A 17,525-nucleotide genomic window follows, 5' to 3' on the forward strand; every position below is an offset into this window, starting at 1 on the left:
ATCTTGCAAGCAAAGGCTGCTTAAAACAATAAAAAGAGATGGTTTATATTATTGTGGAAAACAACTGACATCCAACAGAACTGTTCAGGATACAATTAAAGTGTTTATATAAAAAATATAAAATAAGTGGAATAAAAGGAAAAACATTGGGGTCATGTCAAATACAATTTAAGTACATCGAAAGTGCTCTTGCACTGAGGTAAACACTTAGTATGATGCTTTTATGTTATTTACTGTTGTTAATTGAAACTCTAAAGAATGCATCATCTACAGTATGAACATAAATACAGTCGTCCAGAACTGTGTGTTTAGATATTTAGCGCAACACAGAAGATTTCAAGGCAAACGTTCAGCTTTTGAGCTCAGCTGGTAATTAAAAATGACCTTTTGAGAAAGTCATCAGAGGGTAAAATGCAATTAAAAACAAAAGTGAGGAATTATAAATGGTTACTAGGAATCGATACCAATGCCATTAGGTGTATAACAGGCCTTTCTGAAACCCATTATCAACTGCAAGTCTTTGCAGCTGTAACATTATTCCCTTTCGAAACTTGACTAGTGCAAAGAAAGCAAGCCTTGTCGCACAAAACACTCAAATTATTATTATATTCTAAATATACTAAATCAATTCAGTAACTGAGGAACTTTGAAATGACACAGCAGTAACTTGAATACTGGGAACCAGAAGAATACAATTTAAAAAGAGCCGCATGAACTTCTCCCAGTACAACTCTGTGACAAAAGGGCACAAACAGCAGGAAGAAAGGTTTTGTTGAAGCTTTTTAACACAAAAAGATGACTTTTAAAGGAACTGTGCACTGAGCTATTAAGTCAAAGCTGGTCAATCAATCTGCAGTTCCACAGAGTGTTTTACAAGCCAGTCCAACAAAGGACATCTAATAATGCCTTTCAGACTCTCGTGTAAGTACTCTCTGATTACAAAGGGAAGATTGTAGTGAAACCAGTCTCCTAAGAGAAAATATACCTCTTTATTGCATAAATATATTTAAGAATGAACATGTATGGATTTCAGAAAAATAGAACACAGGGATAATGTATACAGTCTCCACACAAGAGTTCTGAATGCAGCAAAGCAGCAACCAGTATATCATTTTTTTTTCGATCAAGAACACACACATGTGCATTCTAATGAAATTTGATGCTAAAATGTTTTACCTTTAAATGAATCAAACAAGCTCCATTATTTGCAAATTATTAAAAATCATTAAATGGAACATGAATGCAGGGGAAAGTCTAAAAATAACCGCAAACACATACAACACATACAAACACAATACTCTACACAAGGAACACTAACGGTAATATTGTGATATTTTGTTGTTCTGTGTTTATTATACTACTGTATATATATATATGTTACCTTAGATAAAGAAGTCTACTAAACAACTTTTACTTAGATTATAATGCATTTTGTGACTTATTCTATATGGAAAACATAAGACATACTGTAAGACAAAAAGCCCTCTCAAAAGCACTTTCTCTTCGAAAGCACTTTTGATATCACTCTTGAATGTGTTCTGGGTCTCAGGAGACAGTGAGTGCGCCCTCCCTCCATTGTGGAAGACGTGTGGGGAAAGGTGACAGCTTCCTGAGTGTGGTGGCCCAGAGGTGTTCCGGCTCTAGAGCAGGGGTTCCCAATCCTGGTGTTTGGGGACCCCCACCCCTACTGGTTCGTAAAACAACCGAGAACTCAGACAACTGAGTTTCCTGAATACAAAAAAAAAACTTGTTAAGCACTCTGCTGGTTCTATCAAGGACTTTAAGTACAGAGCTCAGCTGCTCAGGGGATAGAGATCACCTTCTCTAGGAGGACAAGAGCTTAACAAGACTTCCAACACCGAGATTTGCAGCAAGGAAAGAACAATATGATAGGCATGGCCTGCAATAGTAGGCTAAGAATAGTTATAAATAAACTGTTTCCACCTTAGAAAATCAGCATGCAATTGTAGCTCCTTAGCTTGTGTAAAATCTTATAAATAAAAAATCCAGACATTATGAGTCAAGACTTTGAAAGTGTCACCACTTAGTATGAGTACTAGATCTGGCTCATTCAGGTAAGTCTGAAAAGTACAGCGTTTTGCCTGTTTTGTCAATGGTTCTTCATATTCTGAATATGGAACAAAGCAACATACAAATGTTTGCAAACAGCAAATTTCCATTAGTAGTTTACAGCATCATACAGCTTTGATAGCAGCATTCCAAATTGTATCTGTCCACTTGCCTGCATTAATATAAGAGAACCCTTGCCTATGAAAGTCACAAAAATCTTTTACTTAACTTCTTGAACCAAGAGAGCCCATTTTAAGTCAAGTGCCAGAATGCAAAAGAAAGAGCCCAGTCATAAAGGCATGAAGTTTGAAGTGCAGTAGTTGGCAGCCACATCATGTATCCTTGCTCTCAATGGCATCTTGAGGAAAGTTAATTAAATAGGCCTTCTCTGGATCTAATCACAACACACCACAAGACAGATCTGATTCTGGGTGGTGAGAGATTTGTAGTGCTATAGGACAGCACTGAGTGGATGCACAACACAACCATGTTCTTCCGAGACAGTTTAATCACGTTTTAATGAAGCTAAGCTGAACAACTTTTGGTCGATGCAGCCTTGATTTGAAAGGCTGACTTGGCTGATCTCAAATACCTCAACCCTTAACTGTTTCACAGAGGTTGTCTCATAAGCCACAGCCAGCTTCCTCTCCTCTATTCAGACACAACACTGATGAATGGCAGAATCAAAGAGGGCAGACACAGGCATCAGACAGCAATACAGAAGAACTTCATTAGGAAGATTCCTCAAGGATGAGATAAGTAGAACCAAGATGTTACATGCAGACAAAATCCAAGGAAGCAATAGAATGATTCACAGCTGAAAATATTCTTAATCTGAAATTGAAAAACACTATTTTGTCAGTTAGTTATGAATACATTACAAGACTAATGACAATATATGGTTTATATGGCTCAGATAGCACTGTCAGCAATGTCCAAATACATTGAATAGATTCAATGACCAGTTGTTAACTGAACTCTGCCACCTGCAATTCTGCTCAAGAACGTTTCTTAGCTACTGACATCGACTACTGCCAATACTAAACCTAAAAGTGAAATATATGGTAAGTGTGTGTGATGAAGAAAATTTAGAAGGAGACATAAAAAGCTTACAAACAGTAGCACTGTCTGAAGTAGAATAATTACATTATTCGATAAAGAAGTCTCTCTCTTCTCAAGACTTGCTACAGTAATGGAGACTCTGGAATAAATTTTCAGCTTCACTGAGCTTTTCTGCGGTACCCATTACTATTGCTCAGGTTCTTTTCTGCTCTTAGTAATGTCCTTTTTAACATTAAAACATCCCTGAGAGATGAAAAGTCCTCATGTGGTGTTTCGTCTCTCAATGCTGCCGGCCTAGGAAACTATGTGCTTCCCAGCAGGTATTTGACCTTCCAGCCATCTTTCCTACAAATCGCTAAAGCAGTATAGCACTAAAGACTAGTGAGGTAGTGGAAATCATACTATTAGACTGACCTGTCTTCAAATACAACAGAAAGCATTTAACAGAAGGCTCAAAACATGAAGGAGAGGTCATGATGTATCAAGTCCTGAGAGACATTTCCAATTAACAATAGTAGGAAAACAGAATTATATAAATAGCTCCATAGGGGAAGTTAAAGCAGGCCTGAAATACAATTAAAAGCCGATCATTATTCAAAGAGCCTCATTAAAATGTTGTGAGGGTTATGTGTAACACTTCCTTTTTTAATAGTCTAATGGCAAAGAGTCCTGTACTGGTTTCAAAACATTGACGGTCCTTTTTGTGCTATGTGCGATTAAACTAAATATAATAAAAATGAGAAAAGCATTTTAAAATGCAGGTTCTTCTTTGTCATACCATTATGTAATTATCATTAATATCTATGTCACAAACATTCGCTCCAAAAAAGGGGCATCATTGTAAAATCATACTTTAATGAATACTTGCCTGCAATTAAAATTAGGAAAGAACATTACACATGCCTTCATTTGATCAGGAGATCACACAAAATTGCACACACAGACGTTACTTATTTTCATCAGGATCTGAGTCTTCATGTAGGACAATCTTACATACCAGAGTCTTGCAGTATTGTTATGGATCTCTTCAAATACCAATGCCATGGAGTTTTGCCTCAATTCTGTACATTTAGTCAGCTACCAGAGCATTTCAACGACAACAGTTTTCCTTTTCTGAGGTGCTCATAAATGACTTATTAGTAAACTGATTATGTTTCAAATTTATGGAAATGTTATTTAACTTTGAAAAAGGAAAGGATGATAACGTCAGGCAGTATGAATACAGTTTGTTAGGAAACTGCAGTGTAAATTTAAAAGCCCAGCTTTCAAATCACAGTGGTTTCCAAACCAATAAGGCATCATTTAAATTGAGGGCAGAAATATTACAAACAGGAAAAAAAACTCCACGCGTTTTACAAATGCACATACTGTTGGGAATGTATATATCCCCCAAGCATCTGAAATCAGAGGCAAAAACCAATATAACTGTTTGTTGGTTTCATTGCTTTATTGTGGTATGTATTTACTTTAAACCATTTATGACTAATATGTTTATATTCATATACAGTATTTAATAGATTCATATATTTATATTTCAGATTTGCACTTCACAAGTTGTTTTAAATTGTAAATTGTGCAGTAATTTCTAATCTAGAAACTGCAAATGAAATGTAAAAGATTTAGATAGAATTCAAGACTAGACAAGCAGAAAGATTGATTTTAATGTAAAACTTTCAGAGTGTTACATGCATGTTACAGTATCAAAGTATGCATACATAATGCATTTTCCAAACAGAACTAGAGGAAACGCCTTATGAAATCAACTTAGGTTGAAACAATATCCCTTACGTACTACATACAACACAAGTAAAAAGTAAAAAGAATGAGAAATACCATAGCAAATTGACCAAACAACATCACTATTAAAACTAAACTAGGTTTTAAAAACTAAAGCAACATAAGATTTACATCTTTAAACTTGAAAATGTGCTGTTACAGAGTGTCTAATGGACCCAGGTAATTTCAAAGAGTTCCAGATGTAGTGCTGCACACAAGAATGTCGTTTCCCATTGTATGGAGTCTAGTCTTTAGCAGGGCAAGTCAGCTTGAATCAGCAGATCTCCCATTAAGTGTTCTACTACACTTAGGCAATACGTGTTTAAGACAACCTGGCACTAGAACATTAAGTGCCTTGATTGTGTGCAGAAAAAAAAAAGTTTAATCTAAATTTGGCACGTAGGGAGTGCACTTGGCATAGGTGCCAAGCAGCCATATCACCCTGCAACTCACAACTGGCAACCCACTGAAGCTAAGCAGGTGTGAGCCTGGTCAGCACCTGGATGGAAGACCTCCTGGGAAAAACTAAGGTTGCTGCTGGAAGAGGTGTTAGTGGGGCCAGCAGGGGGCGCTCACCCTGCGGTCCATGTGGGTCCTAATGCCCCAGTATAGTGACGGGGACACTATACCGTAAACAGGCGCCGTCCTTCGGATGAGACGTAAAACCAAGGTCCTGACTCTGTGGTCGTTAAAAATCCCAGGGCTTTTCTCGAAAAGAGTAGGGGTGTAACCCCGGCGTCTTGGCCAAATTTCCCATTGGCCTTTATCAATCATGGCCTCCTAATAATCCCCATCTATGAATTGGCTATATTACTCTGCTCTCCTCCCCACTGATAGCTGATGTGTGGTGAGCGTTCTGGCGCACTATGGTTGCCGTCACATCATCCAGGCGGATGCTGCACATTGGTGGTGGTTGAGGGGAGTCCCCATTACCTGTAAAGCGCTTTGAGTGGAATGTCCAGAAAAGCGCTATATAAGTGTAAGCAATTATTATTATTATTATAGGACAGTATTTCGTAACAGTGACTTCTGTTTCTATGTCACTGCAGTCATATTTGAGAGGACACAAATGAATAATACATATTTGGTCTTTGCTACTAATATGTACGCTATAAGAACTTTACTACCACACTACTTTACTGTAGTAGTTTATGGCAATGGAACTTACTGGGGAGCTGTCAAAATGTTAATGTCAAAATCTTTTTACTCCTGCTCATTACAATACCATATAAAAATAAGAAAATATTACATTTTCCCCTTACCTAAAATAAAAATCTTCAAGTTGTATGACAACTCTAATGCTTATTTAATTATCCTATAAAGTAGCTCAGGTATTCAGCTCCAGGTTTGTTACAGTAAGTATTTGCTTTTTGTTTGAAGCTATCCGATACCCTGTGAGAACAAAATGTATAAACAATATACATTGCACCCAAAACAGTTGTTTGTGAAGATCACATTGCATGAGCACACATGTAGAGCTGTCACAATACCCACAATCACATATATTTACATTTTCTCTGTGGTAATGATATCTGCATGAATTAGAGCAGTTTGTATTGAAAAGACAGGACAGGTATATAAACCTTTGTCTCCAGGCATACTGACATTATCAGCAATAACAGCAAAAATACGCGGCAACGCTCACGAGGGTGGTAAACAGGTAAGTGCTATAATATCACGTACCCTTGAGAGACAAGGAACCGAGGTGCTCAAAGCAATCAACAAAATGCTGCTGAATATTTGGCACACTGCCACTATTCAGAGATTTGCATTTTTAATACATTATGGGTGGTGGGGTGAAAATTCCAAAATATTGTATTCCATTATTGTACATTCCTGGCATGTAGATGTGCTCACCATAAGAGAATACTGTCCTGTCACAATTTCTAGACACAATACTCCTTTTTCCCTGTTGGAAATGAGTAGGTGATGTGCATGTTTAATCGTCATCTATGAAATAAAGCGAGAGCGATATTAAGTTGAGGTAACCAGTAAATGGAAAAGTTTGAAGATACTGTAGTTATTAATTCACTGTTAACCTGTGAACCCAGTGCTAGACTTACAGGTTTGGTGAACGGTTGACCCTGTATGATTGTGTCACCACATCAAAATAAAACTCCTTCCCTTCTTCTTAACATGGCAAACAGCCTGTTTCTGGCTTTTATCAATCTCCATTCTCAAGTACTTTCTTTCCACCCTGCAGGTAAATTACATCTCGGCCCAATAGCTAAATTAGATCTGCGCCCAACAGCTCCATTATCCATTACCTACTCCATTAAAAAAGATATATTCAGTAATAACTGCTGGTTAGAGTAAATTATTGTACCTGCCTTCCTGGAACCAGCAGCCATAATGGGAAGAGATAGAGAGATTATGGAGTTTTATTGCTGCTGTTTCAAAGATGCAGCCGCCCTCTTAACATTACTAAAGAGCCCAGAAGCAATAAAAGAAATGATAAACAGACTCCATATTGAAAGAGTTTTCAGTCGATGCTTGGAGAATACAGTAACCAGACACTTCCCCAATTCAAGCAACTATGCTCCTGCTTTAAAAAAGCTTCCCAATTTAGAATACAGCTCTGCAGAGGTCAGATAAGAACTATACTGGTGCTAAATGTATCTTGACTGTCTTGCCCATGGAAAATCTCCAGGTTATACTACCTTAGCACATTCCAGATTCAACCTTGAGTGAAGATGGTACAATGCGAATATAAAAATAAGCAAACACTTTGGAATAACAGTCCATTCGCATGCAGCTTGCAAATTGCTCTCAATAAAGACCACGAAGAAGTAAACAGAAAATATGAAACATCTGGACTGCCAAATAAAATTAAGAAAATGAAATTCCTGGAATACCAATTGCAAGCAAGGGATACACACATAGAACGCACAGCAGTAACAAAAATGGCCCAGTGAGCTGAAGTGAACTGCAGGTAACTGGATCAGTAAAGTTCCAAAGTATGTGTTTTCCAAAGAATTTTGGCATGCTATTACTTATTCTACAAAGTAATATTAATTCAGGTGGATTTGGGGAAAAAAAACACACTGGCATTAGACTGCATTTCATAATTATATTGAAAACACAACATACACAAGACGTGTAAGTATACAGCCTGATAAGATAATAAACTTCAGCAGGTGAGGCACTAAAGTGCTGGAAAATTACAGTGGCAAAAATGTGAAAGAATTACGAGGGAAAAACTGTCTCAATTTCATTTCTAGTTTTTCAGGTAAATCTTCTGTGACACATTAAAAGAATCCTCTAGTCTTTCATGCACAGCCAATTTTTCAGAGAACAGTCTAATACAGTCTATAGGAATAGTCAAGATTCTATTGTTCTAATTACACTGGATCTATAAAGCTCCTTGAAGAAGGCATATTCTAACCCAGCACTAATTTTGTCTGAGGTACAGACGGAAAAATAACAGCACTGTACAATGTTTCCTTGTTAAGCCCAATACTGATTCTTTTTTTATCCCACCCACAAGATGAGTATTTAACAGACTGCAAGAACAACTACTATGCAATCTCGAAAAAATTCTGCTTTTGAAATAAAAAGTGGGCTCTTTCACCAATGAGATAAAAGGCTGTTTCTATTCTCAGGCCCCATTGGGAAGTCATACCCTGATAGAGGACTCACAAAGTCAGTTGGAATTTTTCATTCTCTCTGATCCCTCCAAACAAAATACAACCATTTCCCAGAACGTCTTTATAAAATTCCAAATAAATCCTAAATTAATTCCATTAAAAAATGGAAACTCCTGAAGGCAGAAGCTAACCCTTCTTAGAAACCTTTAACTCTATACTGAAATATACTTGATGAGTCACTCATATGCAATGCTTGCCCTTAAAGTAGAGAGAAACCAGAAAAAAGAGTTCACAGTAGGTTTTTTTTGTTGGTTCAAACTCTAATGGCTATACAATCATATCAATTGTAACCGGAAAGCTTGTGGACTACTTAATATTACAGTCTCCAAGCCACAGATCCCAATACTATAAAAATCTTCAAAGAATGTGAACCTCCAGGAGCACTGGCTTAACACTGATTTGCCATAGTAGGAGATTCTAACTAAAAACTGTAACCTGAAAAATTTAAGGAAAAAGGTATCCCATTTACTTAAGATTGCATACCGTGTAGCTAATCGTGTTAGATCTGCTCAGCTCAGCAAGAATAATGGAATCACATTGTAACTGCAAAGGTTGTTATTTTAATGCCATGAATGCATTTCAATAAAGGAAATAAGATCAATGCTTATGAGTCAGTCTTAGTCATAGTCTGTGTAGTCTTTTTATAGGTGCTTCAGTCATATAAATCTGTTTATGCTTTCATATATTTTGGGGGAAATGGTAACTTTTATGTTAAAATATTGAGCACCTCTGTATATACCCTAGTAAAATATTCAAACTTTTTCAAAGCTCAGGTTGTCAGTATGAAGGGTGATGGATTATTTTCCTTAGTCAGCATCATCATTGCAGTCTTGCGTCCCTTTCTTGTGAAACTCAGCGAGCACATTTTCTTTTATGCTGTCATGCCTCTATTTCCCATCCCACAGTGTTCAAAAAGGTTTTAAAACCGTAATGTAGAATGGGGAAAAATATTGCAGGAGCTAAATGGAGGGAAACAAAGAGACAAACACATACTCAGTTCCAGTTCTCAGTGTCTATGAGCTCAGGATGAAGACAGCACCATTATTTCCACAAAGTTCAGAGGTGAACCTTTATGCTGATAAAAAAAAGGTGCGCAGAAGAAAAAACTGCTGGATAAGACCTGAAAGGATTAACAAAAACAAGAACAAGACGTGGCATCAGAATGACGAATATGGTACATACTGTATAACTGAATCACACTCACACCGGGGAGTTAAACACGAATTCAGCTTCTTTGATGTTGCTTGTGTGATTCTAACATACTTATTATTTTTTCTGCTCATCAAGTAGCAGTCAGAATCTTGGTGGGTTGAAAATATTTTTTTGGGGGGGCTGGTTGGTGTGCGCATTTCAATTCTCACGTCTGTAGGAATAAGACCTCTTCAAGATCTGGAGAACTGTATTTAGAGTGGTCACAGGCTGCACCAGATACAGCAGGGTACAGGCTGCGGCACCACAAGGCCCTCAATCACCCAAGCGGAGTTTAATGTCTTTTTATTTATTTACATTAACTTCTGGCAGGCATGCTGCTGAGTTAAGCTGGCTCTAGAGATGTGCTCTGAGCCTCACTGCCCTGCAGCCCTGCAACCTCCTCTCACAAAACTACAGAATTACACACAAGCTTCCTTCCAAAACCATTAATTCCACACCCTGTCTGTTTTCCCCTTTCCTCAAGTTTCTTCTTTAATTTGAATTCCAAAGAACAGCAGGAGAGCTAAGTACTGCAAAGGCCATTAGGACCAGAGCAAGAACACAATGTTTCTCCTGAGAGACACCTGTGTTTGCTGTGTTGATAGTGGAGTGTCCTGATAGGACATGGAAATTACATGCAGTGGGTGAAGCACAGCTTCAAGAGGGGCCTGACCCAGGATCCTAGAGCCATAACAATCAAACAGTACAGGATATCACCCACATCTGGTATACAAATCAGTGCAACGTCTACAGCAGGCACAGAGAGGAGATTTTTATATGGAAAGGGTATTTAATCTCATAGAAGGAAGACCCATTTAGAGTATAACTGTATGCTACATGCCTCCCCTGAAACAAATAGTAAGCAAACACTGAATGGACATCACCGACACAGACGACCGTCACATTAATGAGAGCTGAAATCCAACACACACTACACATCAGCAGACAGAAGACAGTACTCCAGGAAATGACTAAGCCTTCATGAAAGTAATGACAAGTTGTATGTTTCAATTTAAACAGAACATACATAGAATCGTGTATGTTAAATTAGTTGAATTTCTTGCTGATTGGAAACCGAATGCGTGACCTTTAGCATTAAAGAGAAATTAAATAATTAAAAGACAACCATACATATCTGGAAAGTCTTTTGAATTTGGTGCTTTGTGAAACAAAGTTTCAACCATGTGACATCAACATTCCCATCCCCCATTCTAAATTTACTATTCTTCTTTCCGATGCTCCATGGAAAAACACTCAGAGCCTCATTAGAACAAAGACCTGCAATCAGCCCATTGTCATTATGAAAACCACCCTACATTATTCCCTTAATAAGAAAAGAAAGTAGAGGAAGGAGTATTTCATATTGTATATATACTGTTATCTTTTCCAACTGCACTGTACTCTACCCCCAGAGACACGACGCATTTTAAATTTTAAAGTAATCCAGAACTGTTTTAGCTTTAAACTTTAATTGACTTAATCATGTGTTTGCACATCACCTACAGTGCAAAGAAACCACAGCTTATCTGATTCGATTATCGTTCAGTGCCTCGAAATCACATCCCTAAACAAGTCATCCTGAAACTTCATCCATTCCATCACATGGTTTAGTGTCATAAGGGCTTAACTAAGGATTTATTTCGCTTAGAAGGAATTAAATCTAAAATAGCAGATTTACATTTCTCGTTCCTGCTGAACTAGCTCTGTTTGACTTGCATCAGAATTAATCTGAATTGTAGTGGAATCTAATATTATACTTACCTGGGTAGTATGATATTGTCACAGCCTTCTCTTGAAATCTACAGATTTTAGGATATGGCTTTATGGCACAAGAATGCTATTGCTGATGGCTATTCACGCTATTAATTCAGCTTTTGGGAAAGTATACAAAGTTATGGTTTAGCAATCCAGTTTGCAGATGACTGTTTTACTATCATTTAGAGAGTAAATTATATTATGTGCTACTGTTAATCATTTCTTGGGCCTGTTACATAAAATGGTGCTTATGTCTCTGTATTTTAGGTTATCAATGTTTTCCAGATAAGTGGTTTAGACAGTGTTCTGTGAATACTTCTTGATTTTACAGCTCTAAATTTTGCATCAGTTGAAGCTGAATAGCTCTACTCTGGACTAGAATTAGTGCTGCAGTGTGATGTCACATTCATGTACTGGTTAAATTATTAATGCCTATTAACCTTCATTGTTCACCGGCTCCCCAGTTACTGCATCTAGACTTATTACCCCTCAGAAGTTCATGTGCTGTGTAATATCCATCACTGGTGCTTAATTTAATATATTAGTGTATTACCATGTCAGCAGGTATTTTCATTTGTCAAATAAATCTCTTTGAACTCTCAATAAACTAACCGTAACACATTTTCCTTAAATGCGTTATTGCTTGTCTTTTATTTTTGCAAATACATTTGACAACGTGTGAGTGTAAGAAAAATGAAAATCAATTGATGACTCTAGTCACAACCAGAAAAAATAAAAACAATCAAGTTTGATAATTTACAGCCCAACATTTACTGCTGAATGCCCATTAAACGGTTGTAATCAAAAGAGATGCATGCTGGAATCTATGAAAAATAAAAGTCAATATGGAGTCATATGGAGATGTGAGGGTTTCAGTCCAAGGCATAACAGTAACACATGGACAATCTTGTTTAACAAAAGAACTGACGTTGTTAATTAAAATTTTCCTCTTAAAAAGCTGGGCCTCTTTGCTCTGAATTCTAAAGTATTTAAATTTATCATTGTGTAGCCATTTGAAATCAGTGACACAAGGTCTATGGTAGCATGGTTTTAATTATGATAAAGAAAGAAGCTTCTTTCAAAGCCATTCTTGCATTGATTAATACATTTGCTTTAAAAGTGACACCTTGCCTGATTAGTCAATGGTCATTACGTTTCATGCTTGCTGCTTATGGAGACACAGAATTACTGCTGCTGCATCAAAGGGATTAAATCATGACAAAACGAAGAAACACAACAATAATAAAAAGCCCCAGGGAAAAGTCTGTACCTAAACGGCAGCACACGAGAAGCATAAAAGAGTCTCATAGCAGGGCCAACCTCAATTAAAAAAGGTCATTGCTTACTGTGGCAGTTTACCATTGACAAACAGAAACTCCCAAGCTACCAGGGTCAGGTCTCCTTCCAAAGCAAATCAGGGCTTTTTCTTTTTCTCTGTACACATAAATTACACAACAGTAAGCAAGACAACACAATAATGCATCTCACTGTCAGTCTTCTTCTCTTATCAAATTTACAGTGCAGCATATACAGTACAATTAAGATCCTGAAAGATACAATAGAACAATGAGAACTTTAAGAAATGACTTACAGTAGGCTTGCGTTATAAATGATACTATTAATTGTTTTTAATGTAAGTACTCCAGGCAAGTGCTTTTGGAGAAACAGTTTATTATAAGAAATATCTAAACAACACATGAACATTAGACCCAATATCCAATCATCAACAATCAACAGGTACTATAAAAATTGGAAGTCTACAAGAATAACAGCAGCTCTGAAATAGGTAAATCAGTCCTGCAATCTGGCTCGTACAGTAAAACTCATTTTTGTATTAGAACTTTTGTTAGAATATTGCAATATTTACAAATGAAAGGAGGTCATTTGGCCTATTCAGCTCATTTTGCTTTTGATAGCTAATTGATTCAAGGATCTCTATCAGCCATTTAACCAAAAGTAAGAGATTCTCTTTTCTGTACTACACTGTTCCTCATAGTTTTTGGAAGCGATCACAATGCCTCCCTCACTAAAAGCTTCTTCAAATACACATAGTATTGTCAAAAGCAGAAGAAACTAATAGAAACTAATGAAACACACAGATCTGAGCAGGAGCAAATGGGACACATATTTGCCAGTATTGCTGGTTCTTACATCCACGTTCCATACACAAGTGACCATCGTTTGCCAACTTTCCAGAAGTGTTGTTCACATTTGACATTTCTATAACCTCTGGATATAGTTACTATAAACTATACTAGAATTACTATGAAACAACCTGAATCACTAATGAAATGCCAAAATGACAAAAATATAAAAGATAACTTAATTGGCTATAAACACCAGAGGAAAAGGGGTACTCTAAGGTTGAAATATAGCACACATACATTTTTAACGCAGAGTAATCTTTACTGTCCTCCCATGATCAATTATGTGCTTCCTCATTTAGACAATACTACGGTTAAGAAGCACACAATTTGTATTTTGATGGGAAACCCTTCAAAATTCCCTTTTTTGAAAGCAAAATAATTTGAATGATATGCAGTCAAGCAGCTAAAGTATGTAGAAACTGTACTGAGATGGGTCACCACCCATTAAAAACCAAACAGCACAGCAGTAAAACATGAGACAAAGATCAAGCGACTCTCCATCTCACCTGTGAAAGCAGACGCAAGCCTGAAGTTTGATCTGTAGTTCCCTTGAAGGAAAGCACCACGTAGTTCCAGATTCACCAACAATGTCAAACCAAATGGAAAAAGGTAACGGGCATTTCAATGTAATTCCCAAGTCACCCAGAAAGAAAACACCAGGTGCAAGCCATTACACAGACCAGGGGTAACAAACAACTACCAAGCCCCAAAACTGACTTTTTTATGTTTCTGGCTTACCCCCTGCTTCCACACTGTCCTAGTACGGTAATCACAACGTTGAAAGCAACAAAATGATCCTGGATGAACAAAATAAATGCGCCTTTGAGAAAAGGAGAAAGGCTGAGCAAAATTCCAGTGACCGGGGTCCCATGGGCAAACTGGCAGAGCCGCACTGGCTGTGAGGTAGACCAGGGAGCTGGCTCAGCAAACTGGGTGACACAAGGGCAAGCAGATCAAGACGTTGAAGCCCTTCAGGCAGGTGTGAGATGAGGGATAAAGGAACTGTGACAGCTGCCTTTACAGCGTCCACAGCTACAGAACAGACTGGCCCCTGGTTAAAACTGTCTGCAAGTCATAGCAGCATCTGCAAGGCATAGCAGCAATTATAGGGTTGTCACCTCCCCCCTGTGGCTCAACACTACCCCCCACCACCAGCACCAACCAACACCCCCTCCCCCAGTCATTCTCTTCCTGATAGTTCTCAGCAAACTGAGATGGAAGACTACCTCAAGTGTCACCAAACAAAGCTGCAGACTCCCATGAGCACCCTGCTCAGATAACAGGGACAGCTTCACAGGTGATAGTGATCAATTTTATTAACTTTATTTTAATCAGAACTGGTGCATGTAAATCTTCATATCTAGCATATCTTCAGATGGCTAAAATTGACTTTGGGTTTGGAACCTGGTGGGATTTTAGTCCGCCTTTCAAGATAGAAAATATCCAAATAATGAATGACCAATTAATCAAATGGAAATCAGTCACTTTCAATATTTTTTTTAATTCTTGCAACATACTGCATTGCAGAAGGGAATAAAGGTTTTCCTAATATACCCCGCTAGAAATGGCGTTCAATCCTACTGTATCTCTAATTTTCCATCTTCATGGTAATAAGAGATGTATTAAGAGATTTGTATCTTGATAAATCTGCACTCTTTTGGAAATACAACATGGGACAAACTCACAGAGTGATGTCTGTTTGGACACAGTGTTTCTGCAATGGCACTGCTGCGAAATGTGCAAAGCATTAAAGTGTGAAAGGAATTACATCGTTCGTAATCATATTAACCACCACAAAAATACATTTATCTGGAAATTGTTATGCTTGCCATTTGTATAATAACCCATCAAAAAGTAATACTTTTTTTTGTTATAATGGCAGCTTTGAATTATTCATTCAGAATATTTTGTGCCGGTGCATTTTTTATGCAGAACAAGGTTATAAGAAACAGGACACAGCATACATCAACAGTGCACCGAAGCTAAATCCTGACATGAAAACTGTGATCCAATCAAAACAAATACACAGGACTACAAAAGCTAGAATTTGCCACACACATCACTGAAATAATGCACTTGGAATTCATGTTTTTGTTACCGAGGATTCCCAGAACAGATCCATTATATGAGTAATTCAGATCTACAAATCACAGGAATCTATTGGAAAGCAAAGTGCATCATAAAACAAAGTGAGACAACTAGAAAAATGGCTTGCCTGCATAACAATTAATACAGTCAAGATTTTCTTGAGCCAATCTACATTAGCGCATCATACAAAAATGAGGATAGTATGCTTGTGCTGAAAATCAGGCACCTTGTGATGAAAATCAGGCACTCCTGCCCCTAGCCGTGAGACACTCATCTCCTCTCCATCTGGAACATCCAGCTCCTCCCTCCACCAAGTCAAGTCCTCAGCTGACACTTGATTTTTTCAGGCCCAGTCAGACGGCATTGTACTCAAATAATCAGACACAGCAGCTCACAGAAAGCCAGAGCACCCCTGATTCTTAACTAGTGTTGCACAAAGAAAGAAAACGAGAAGGGAAAAGGTAACTGTAGGATCTGGCTCCTCCCTCCCCTCCCTCTCTAAAAACGACATGTTTGTTGGCAGCTGTTAAAAGTGAGTTATTCATCATCACCTCCCTTGGAGTGGCAGTACTATGCATCTATGCAAAGGGGGAGTGAGAGAGAGTGGGAACTTTAAAGTAGGATGATTACCACCACAGAGCCATGCTTGTCCTTCTATTTTCATGCATGTAGCAAATATTACAACTGCATCCTGGGTGATATTTAGTGTCTTCCCCGACTTTCTGATATACTGCCACTGTGTTTGCCATCTATACCCATCGGATCAATCAATGCAGTATGACTCCTTAGGTGGGAAACATCCATTTATACTTTATAAAAGCAAGGAGGGTGTAAAAAGTCATGTCTTGAAGGGGGAGGTAAAATAGGAACAGCCATTTGCCTACAAATACATTTAATAGGGTTTTCAAATGCTTTTTAAAAATGTAGGCACTTGCTTATCTATGCAATGTGGTAAGATGACGTTTGGAACTTATATACTTGTCTAGTTACAGTATCTTGAATATTAAAGCAATTAATACTTTAAAAAGTTCTAAACTGTACACGTGTACATGTCAGATTCATCTCACAAAGACTGTAGACAGAACGTTCAACAGACCTTTCTTCAATTTTAAATGTATATATTCGTTTTATTAAAGGAATCCAGCATGTTCTATTCCCCAATGATGTTAAACTTTCTTACAGCATATAAAGTGAGAGAGAGCAAAGTCGCCTGCACAGCTTATATCACAAAGGCTGAATAAATCGTCCGAGTTGAAGCTTGACCTGGCCCTTACTTTCGATTTGAAACTAACCCCACCATTAATTTAGACAAACAGAAGGTGAAGCACAAACCAGGTTAGAATTAGGTTAGCAAATATTTTGCTAGGCTGCTCATTCAACAGGATTTCTTAACAGAAGAGAAGTATTTTGTTAACTTTTCTCCACAAGCATCAGCATGTATACTTCTAATTATGTCATATTTTGATGACCCTCGTCTCCCCCCTTCTCTTACAGGGAGCAGTAGGAAGGCAGGAGCCACAGGCGTCCTTGCCCAAGGCTTTTCTTGAGTACTGCATCATCATATCCCATTAGACTTAGTGAGGAAAGACGTGCACAAATTTTAGAAAGACAACTGGCAAGCTGAGAAGAGCACCGAAAATTCCTTTACCGTAACCTGCCCACAAAGCTTATGCGTTCTCTGGTGAATCTTAACGAGTACTGGGCCTCAATTACTCCACTGGTGCCAGTTAATTCCAGGTGCACCAGCTTCTTAAATGAAGCAAGCAGCCGTTGCAAGAGACTGGTTTCT

At 37.8% G+C, this 17,525-nt stretch overlaps 1 protein-coding gene across 15 annotated transcripts in view; it reads right to left on the bottom strand.

Annotated features, from left to right (window-relative positions):
* large2 (LARGE xylosyl- and glucuronyltransferase 2) overlaps nt 1–17,525 on the bottom strand; it is a 271,183-nt gene that overhangs the window by 59,869 nt on the left and 193,789 nt on the right. Inside the window, exon 1 of one of the 15 annotated variants that reach the window (XM_088612009.1) lies at nt 15,963–15,977. The exons of the other annotated variants lie outside the window; for them this stretch is intronic. The gene's annotated coding sequence lies outside the window, so the exon portion shown is untranslated. Of the gene's footprint in view, nt 1–15,962; nt 15,978–17,525 lie in introns of those variants that run through there. 15 annotated transcript variants of the gene reach the window in all.

This window comes from Lepisosteus platostomus, chromosome 18 (genome assembly GCF_059453375.1).
Source record: "Lepisosteus platostomus isolate fLepPlt1 chromosome 18, fLepPlt1.hap1, whole genome shotgun sequence".
In the NCBI taxonomy this organism is placed as follows: Eukaryota; Metazoa; Chordata; class Actinopteri; order Semionotiformes; family Lepisosteidae; genus Lepisosteus; species Lepisosteus platostomus.